The sequence below is a fragment of the Schistocerca serialis genome, chromosome 6 (genome assembly GCF_023864345.2).
Source record: "Schistocerca serialis cubense isolate TAMUIC-IGC-003099 chromosome 6, iqSchSeri2.2, whole genome shotgun sequence".
Taxonomy (NCBI): domain Eukaryota; kingdom Metazoa; phylum Arthropoda; class Insecta; order Orthoptera; family Acrididae; genus Schistocerca; species Schistocerca serialis.
In genome coordinates, this window is record NC_064643.1 from 378,353,158 (window position 1) to 378,361,814 (window position 8,657).

Sequence of the window (8,657 nt, forward strand, 5' to 3'; positions counted from 1 at the left end):
AGTGGTACTCAAGCGTCAACTTTAGGTTACAATATCTCCGGATGTAATTAACATTTTACAATGCAACAAACGGCACTGGTTACGTATTTGTTTATATGTTCAGATGTGCTAACAAAACTAACGTGGTTCCGTTTAAAAAAACGCAGGTTTGTGTTAAAAACCATACTTCCGTGCATTTTTGTATGGTTTGTATTAACCAATTACACTAGCCCCTCTCCTCACGTTAGGTCTGTGGAATCGGTTCGTCAGTATTTGATGTGGTTTACGAAATATATCCAGCGGTAACGTTAGGTGACTCACCCTGTATGTGATTCATACTCCAATAAGCAACATCATTACAGATTGATAAAAAGGGCGCCGGAAACTAAATTCACATTGCTGGGTAAAATTCTAATAATTCCGACAAATTTCAAATTACCCACATGTCCCCTGGCGTGTAACTATTCATAATGATCAGTACGCTATGTAGAGAACAAAGGTATGGTATTATTGTCGGTGATACGTCGCCTTAAGTTCGAGTCACCATAAACATAAAAATGTTGATGAAATTTGGCACTCACAAGTTCGGATATCGATCCAAGTTTTCGTTCTACTCAGATAATCGCTAGGATGATAGGTTGACCCCGAAATCTTACTCATACTTCACAAAACAACACATAATAGAAAGAAATCATGACTTCACGCGTCAGCGAAGAACATTTGTCCACCTGGTGGTCGAATTTAAATAACGCATTGTTGATCTACACTGAACTACGAATTAAGTAACGTATCCTAACCGAAAAAAAGGGTTTACGCTAGAAGAGCTCTTAAGAACACACCTTACTCAGTGCACCAACACAGCCAGAGTGCTGTCTTCAACTTCTTAGGAATCTACATTGTCCACCGTCAGATGAGCTCATCTTTTAAGAGTGGGCGCCTTAGCCAGCCAGTCGGCAAACCACTCGGGTGTAAGGCGTTCAATTAGTTCTTTTCTTAACAGCTAAATTTTCCTGGACATGGACCAGCAAAAAATTAGCGGGACCAGTGAGAACGTTGAAATAGTGCAACAAATCACAAAACCTTATTGGAGCCTATACCCAGAGACGAAAATAAAAGTCACATTAGGGTCTTCGGCAACTGTGCCAACTACAATCTAACAACGAAGCACCCGCTATATTACATCATGGAATACCATAAAATTCTCAGAATAAGCGACGATATAACAAGTGCTGCAACAACTTCCTCGCAAAGACAATTTAACGGAAATAAAAAGTCCTCAGCTTGAAAAGCGGAGAAGTCTATTTCGTCAAACAGCAATGTAGTTTTCACAGTAAATATGTTTAACAGAACGGAAAAGCCATAGACTTGGCAAGAAAGAAGAAATTTTTTCATTTTGAACCAATTATGACATAAAGAATTGAATTACTTATTGTTACTATAGCATTCATCGGGCGGTATCGATGTCATATTCTACCATTTGTCTCATGATGTAATGCATCTGCACAGTGGTCAATAGAAGTTCTTAAAAAAAAAGAAAAGAAAGGGAGGCATCACCCATATACCGCCTCGAATGGTAGTTAGCACACCGCCAAAAAATCGTTGCTCTGTTCCCCTTGAAGTTTACCAGACAAAGTATGAATAGAAAAAGCAGTGGAAATGTCCACAGTTACCCACGTTGGGCTTTACTTAACCAATCGCAAGGCATTATGTTTTAGAGCTTGCTGGAAAGTAACGTTTTTGAACTTTTAATGTAAAAACTTTTAAAACTTTTAAAATAAAGAAACGTTATTAGCATTCTACATTTGTATTATTCACGTCTACATATCTGCAGCCCTCTGCCGCTACAGGGCTCCAATTGTACCGTGTAACATGGCGGTGAGTAAAGTAACTGCGTGTGTGCGTGGCACAAAGCGTGCTGTAATCGAGTTTCAAATTTGAGGAGTTCATCCACAAGCGGAGCTCCCTGTCCTTCAGCAAGACAATGCCAGCACGCACACGAGCACTGCGACATTTGCAACAATCCGACGCCTTGGTTCATCGTCGTCGACCATCCTCCATGTATTTCCGACTTGACCCCTTCGATGTTTTTCTGTTGCCAGAATGTACAGCGCACCTTTGAGGATTTCACTTGGAGAGCGATAAACAAGCGTAAGCAGAGTTGAGGTTGTGGCTCCGTCAGCAAAGTCATACATTCTACAGAGACGGTATCAACAAACTTTTTTAGTTGAGAGAAATATGTTCATCGCCAGATTGACTAGGTTGAAAAATAAATACGTAGATATGAATAATAAAGATATAGACTGTTAGAAACATTAATTTGATTTAAAAAGTTTTAAAAGTTTTCAAATAAAATATTCGGAAGGATTACTTTTCAATGCGCCCTCTTAAAAAGAACAGGACGCTCGTTGTCCCTGGCCACATCAGGCCACAAGCCAGGTTTCCAAACGGCCTCCACAAAGAAATAATCAGACAAAACTACCCTAACTATCCAGTTAAAAACATCTATCGGCCACCGGTAGATGAGTGGTTATTACCTGATGTCTTAACATTAGTCGGCACGGTAACTCAGCGTGTTCGGTCAGAGGGTTAGCTGCCCTCTGTAATAAAAAAAAACTGAGTTAATGGAACAACGACGAACTACAATAGGTGTCTTGCGACATCCGCCCCTAGCAGATACAACGAACGAAAACGAACCAAATGAGATTAAAAAAAAAAGTGGTCAGCGTGAGTGAATGTCAATCCTAAGTGCCTGGGTTTGATTCCCGGCTGGGTCGGAGATTTTCTCCGCTCAGACACTGGGTGTTGCGTTGTCGTAATTATCATCATTTTATCCACATCGACGCTCAAGTCGCCGTAGTGGCGTCAAATCGAAAGACTTTCACCCAGCCAACGGTCTACCTGACCGGAGGCCCCAGTCACACGATATTTACATTTACCTGCTCATCCACACTTTGTAGAGCATATAAGTAGTAGGGAGTATTGGTTCCTGGCGTCAAAATCAATAAGCAATGATTCGTTATCAAACCTTCGCGCATTCTTTTATATTTTGTTTTATCTATTTTTTATTCTTGAGTCGTCAGTCTTACGGCTGGTTTTACGCTGTCCGCCAGGAATCCATCTGCTGCGCCAACTTCTTCAGCTCAGTGTAGTACTTGCATCCCACATCCTCATTTATTTGTTGGATGTATTCCTCTACAATTTTTACGCTATACAGCTCCCTCAGTGCTATCGAAGTTATTGCCTGATGTCTTAACAAACAGTATATCCCATCGTCTTCTCCTTTCTCCTTGTCAGTGTTTTTCCCATGTTCCTTTCTTAGCCGATTCTACGGAGAACCTCCTCATTCATTACTTTACCAGTCCAGCCTGTTTGCAACGTTCTTCTGGACGACCACGCCTCTAATACTTCGACACTCTGCTTTTCCTGTTTTCCCATGGTCCATGATTCACTACTATACAATGCGATGCTCCAAACGCACATTCTCAGAAAATTTTTCCTCAAATTAAGACCTACGTGGTACGCTTCCTGTACTATTCATAAAATGCATAGAACAGTTTACAATATGTTTTTGATAAATGGCAGCATCAAATGGTTCAAATGGCTCTGAGCACTATGGGACTCAACTGCTGAGGTCATTAGTCCCCTCGAACTTAGAACTAGTTAAACCTAACTAACCTAAGGACATCACAAACATCCATGCCCGAGGCAGGATTCGAACCTGCGACCGTAGCGGTCTTGAGGTTCCAGACTGCAGCGCCTTTAACCGCACGGCCACTTCGGCCGGCAATGGCAGCATCGGTCGCAAAGATTGAAATCCTTTATTTTACAGATCGATTTCGGTCACTCTGTGACCATCTTCAGTGCAGACTGTTGGTTCCAATAGTATATGGACATGTCCGAAAGAACAGACACCATATCCATATAAGTATATTGTTGTGGCAATACCGGCCATGACCTTCCTCTCCTGTGCGGAAGCACACATATTACCCGAACTCTTACGGAACTTGGTAAGAATGTCTTCCACGAGTCACCTAACGTTACCGCTGGATATATTTCGTAAACCACGTCAAATACTGACGAACAGATTCCACAGACCGAACGTGAGGAGAGGGGCTAGTGTAATTGTTTAATACAAACCAGAGGCACTACGAATGTAGTGTGTCTACATATAAGGTGAGAATGTGGGTCTCGCGGAAGGCGTGCGCGAGATAGTCCCTGCAGTCGCACTATCGTCTGTGCCCTCGGTGGCTCAGATGGACAGAGCGTCTGCCATGTAAGCAGCAGATCCCGGGTTCGAGTGCCGCTCGGGGCACCCATTTTCACCTGTCCCTGTTGATATATACAGGGTGAGTCACCTAACATTACCGCTGGATATATTTCGTAAACCACATCAAACACTGACGAATCGATTCCACAGACCGAACGTGAGGAGAGGGGATAATGTAATTGGTTAATACAAACCATAAAAAAATGCACGGAATTATGTTTTTTAACACAAGCCTACGTTTTTTTAAATGGAACCCCGTTAGTTTTGTTAGCACATCTGGACATATAAACAAATACGTAATCAGTGCCGTTTGTTGCATTGTAAAATGTTAATTACATCCGGAGATATTGTAACCTAAAGTTGACGTTTGAGTGCCACTCCTCCACTATTCGATCGTGTGTATCGGAGAGCACCGAATTACGTAGGGATCCAAAGGGAACGGTGATGGACCTTAGGTACAGAAGAGACTGGAACAGCACATTACGTCCACATGCTAACACCTTTTTATTGGTCTTTTTCACGGACGTACATGTACATTACGATGAGGGGTTAGGTACACTTACACACGTGGTTTCCGTGTTCAATTACGGAGTGGAATAGAGTGTGTCCCGACATGTCAGGCCAATAGATGTTCCATGTAGTGGCCATCATTTGCTGCACACAATTGCAATCGCTGGCGTAATGAATGTCGTACACGCCGCAGTACATCTGGTGTAATGTCGCCGCAGGCTCCCACAATACGTTGTTTCATATCCTCTGGGGTTGTAGGCACATCACGGTACACATTCTCATTTAACGTACCCCACAGAAAGAAGTCCAGAGGTGTAAGATCAGGAGAACCGACTGGCCAATTTATGCGTCCTCCACGTCCTACGAAACGCCCGTCGAACATCCTGTCAAGGGTCAGCCTAGTGTTAATTGCGGAATGTGCAGGTGCACCATCATGCTGATACCACATACGTCGACGCGTTTCCAGTGGGACATTTTCGAGCAACGTTGGCAGATCATTCTGCAGAAACGCGATGTATGTTGCAGCTGTCTGGGCCCCTGCAATGAAGTGAGGACCAATGAGGTGGTCGCCAATGATTCCGCACCATACATTTACAGTCCACGGTCGCTGTCGCTCTACCTGTCTGAGCCAGCGAGGATTGTCAACGGACCAGTAATGCATGTTCCGTAGATTCACTGCCCCGTGGTTTGTGAAACCCGCTTCATCGGTAAACAGGTAGAACTGCAACGCATTATCTGTTAATGCCCATTGACAGAATTGCACTCGATGATTAAAGTCATCTGATGTAGCGACACATGAAACGGGTGAAAATGGTGACGATGCAGTATGCGCATGACACTACTTTGACTCAGTCCACCGGCTCTCGCAATGTCCCGTGTACTCATGTGTGGGTTCATGGCAACAGCAGCTAACACACCAACTGCACCCGCTTCCCCTGTGACGGGCCTGTTACGGACCCGTTTGCGTGCTACGACCATACCTGTTGCATACAGTTGGCGGTAGATGTTTTGCAATGTGCGGCACGTTGGATGCTCTCTGTCCGGGTACCGTTCTGCATACACCCTGCAGGCTTCAGCTGCATTTCGTCGACACTCGCCATAGATGAGTATCATCTCCGCCTTTTCAGAGTTCGAATACACCATGGTCACAGTTCCTACAACAATACACTATCACAGACGTCTGGTAACACGGTGTACTACAGTTGGTCTGCGTGCGGAGACGAATGCAGAATAACAATAGCAGCAAGCGCTACATGCAGCCACTGCGACAGCTAGAGCAAACCACAACAGTACACTACAGCCACACTCGTAAACACGGTCGTCATCGTAAACATGTCCCTGCGGATGCTGCTCGCCGACCGTGGCCCGTGTTTGTTACAACACGCAACAGAACGTCGGAGGTTTCAAGCGTCAACTTTAGGTTACAATATCTCCGGATGTAATTAACATTTTACAATGCAACAAACGGCACTGATTACGTATTTGTTTATATGTTGAGATGCGCTAGCAAAACTAACGTGGTTCCATTTAAAAAACGTAGGTTTGTGTTAAAAAACATACTTCCGTGAATTTTTGTATGGTTTGTATTAAACAATTACACTAGCCCCTCTCCTCACGTTCGGTCTGTGGAATCTGTTCGTCAGTATTTGATGTGGTTTACGAAATATATCCAGCGGTAACGTTAGGTGACTCACCCTGTATATCAACGCCCGTCAGCAGCTGAAGGTATTAATATGTAATTCTAATTGCATTCAGAATGGGTGCATGAACAAGGTACCTTCTGCGGAAGCCTTTATGTAGAGAAGTTTGCTGAACGGTCCATGAGGAGACGCTGTTGGCAGACCTTCGGTTCATCTGGCGAACAGTTGCTGAAAGGTTCGCTTGTAAACTTCTTTGCAGCCGTCCTTCATCCCTGTCATCTACGGCTTGTGGTGCACCACAATTACCTCGACGACTGTTTTGGATAACGTCATTTTACCATGCACGTTATACTTTAACCACGGCGGTGCGCGAACTGTTGACAGAGTTCGTTGTTTCGAAAACGCTTCCAGCCTTGGCCCGAAAGTCATTGTTTCGGGAATGCTTCCAGTCTTGGCGCGAAAGCCAATGGTCGCACCCTTTTGGACGTCAAATAAATCACTCTGTTCCTGCATTACTTCAATGACTAAACTGTCATCCCCCCTCCCCGACACGCTTTATATAGCCCCCACCGCTAGTGGTTCCACCTAACGTCTGTGAGTGGTTACTGCACGTTGAGTCGAACATACGCGGTGGTCACATTAATGTGATTGGACCGTTTATATGTTACGTGTAAGGAAGCAATGTGACAGGAAACTATCATAAAAGTTCGTTGGCCCATCAAAGCAAACATAGATAAAAAAACATAAGCCAACAAAACTACAAAAGATACTGTGCAATAGTTGTTTACAGTTACGTAACACGTACCAGTCACGAAAAATTCGACAGAAGTAGTACAACCATGAAATTTAAAATTATTATTTGGAAAATCAAAAATTATTTATAAAATTGCTTGAGTATTGACAAAGTGTTATGTTTTCTAATGAACATAAATTTCTGTCTGTTCCAATGTACTGAGCAAAAATACTGGCGGCGCACTGTGGAGAACTTTCAGGTTACGGATAATGGATCCTTCATAGTGGTTGTGATGTGTGTTGGTCAGATACCGATTTACTACGAGACGTAGCTGCAGTATGTTCATTGGAACGAATAGTAAATTTTTTTTTCTGTATGGCCAATGTACTCTTTGTTACAGTCGTCAAAGAGTATTTTATAAACACTGAATTTAAATAGCTTTTATTGTAATCTTCAATTTTATGCTTCAGCCTGTTCTCTAAAACACTATTAGTCGTAAAGGCTTCTGTCAATGTGGTAATTTTGAACAGTTTATTGATTTTGACAAATAAAATGCCCATATAGGTTATTGTGGTAAATTTGCGATTAGAAATTGTAAGATTCTCATGAGATTATTTAGGCTCATGAAACGGATAGTCAAATTAATTGGAGTTGAAAGAATTATATTTGGCAATTTGCTTTAAAATGTTTAATTCTTTTTGGAACGCACCTGAATATCGTCTTGTACTGTATGGTACAATCGATACTTCGATGCCACCTCTACGGGAGCCATCGGCATCACTCAAGCTCTGTCTTTGCTGGCATGCGATCCACAACTTTTCCGCATATTCCCATAGCCGATTATCATTTGTTGGCGTTCTTGGGCGCTCTTGTATACATTTTTATCACGATTTGACCTAATGCTTTTTACAACAGTTTTTTTGTATAATGTAATATATCAATTTCTGCACTTGTTGCTAACATTTGTAAAACTGTTCCGTGTTTGTCTTATTGAAATAACAGTTTTACTTTTTGTATATCTTACTGGCTATTACTGACGTAATGCGGTATGCGGTGGGCGGAGTATTCCACACTTTCTTCATCAGTTTACTTTCATGGATCAACGACATCTTCTTCGTTCACCGCCACCGACTGATATCATAGGAATCTTTTTGTATATTTTACATTTTATTATCAGATTTCGCTCTAAATCCATTCTATTTCTGTGCAATGTGGTCTGCAGGTGATCGCATTTTAACTGAAACCAGTTACCATTGCCAGTAAATAATTTATTGCTGTCAAGACTGTCTTTAGTTCAGTTTTAAAATATTTTATCGAATCAGCTGATACACTCCATGGGAAATGATCTCAAAAACTACTTATCTTGTTTTCATTTGACTGCCTCTTATATTCATTATCACAGTGTCTACGGCCTTAACAAATCATAATTCCTCACAATTTAAGCATTCTTCTTCTTCCTTCACTGATTTCTCCAGACGATTCTTTTAAACCTCAGTCTGCTCTTCCTCACAAATAAATTTTCATCGGT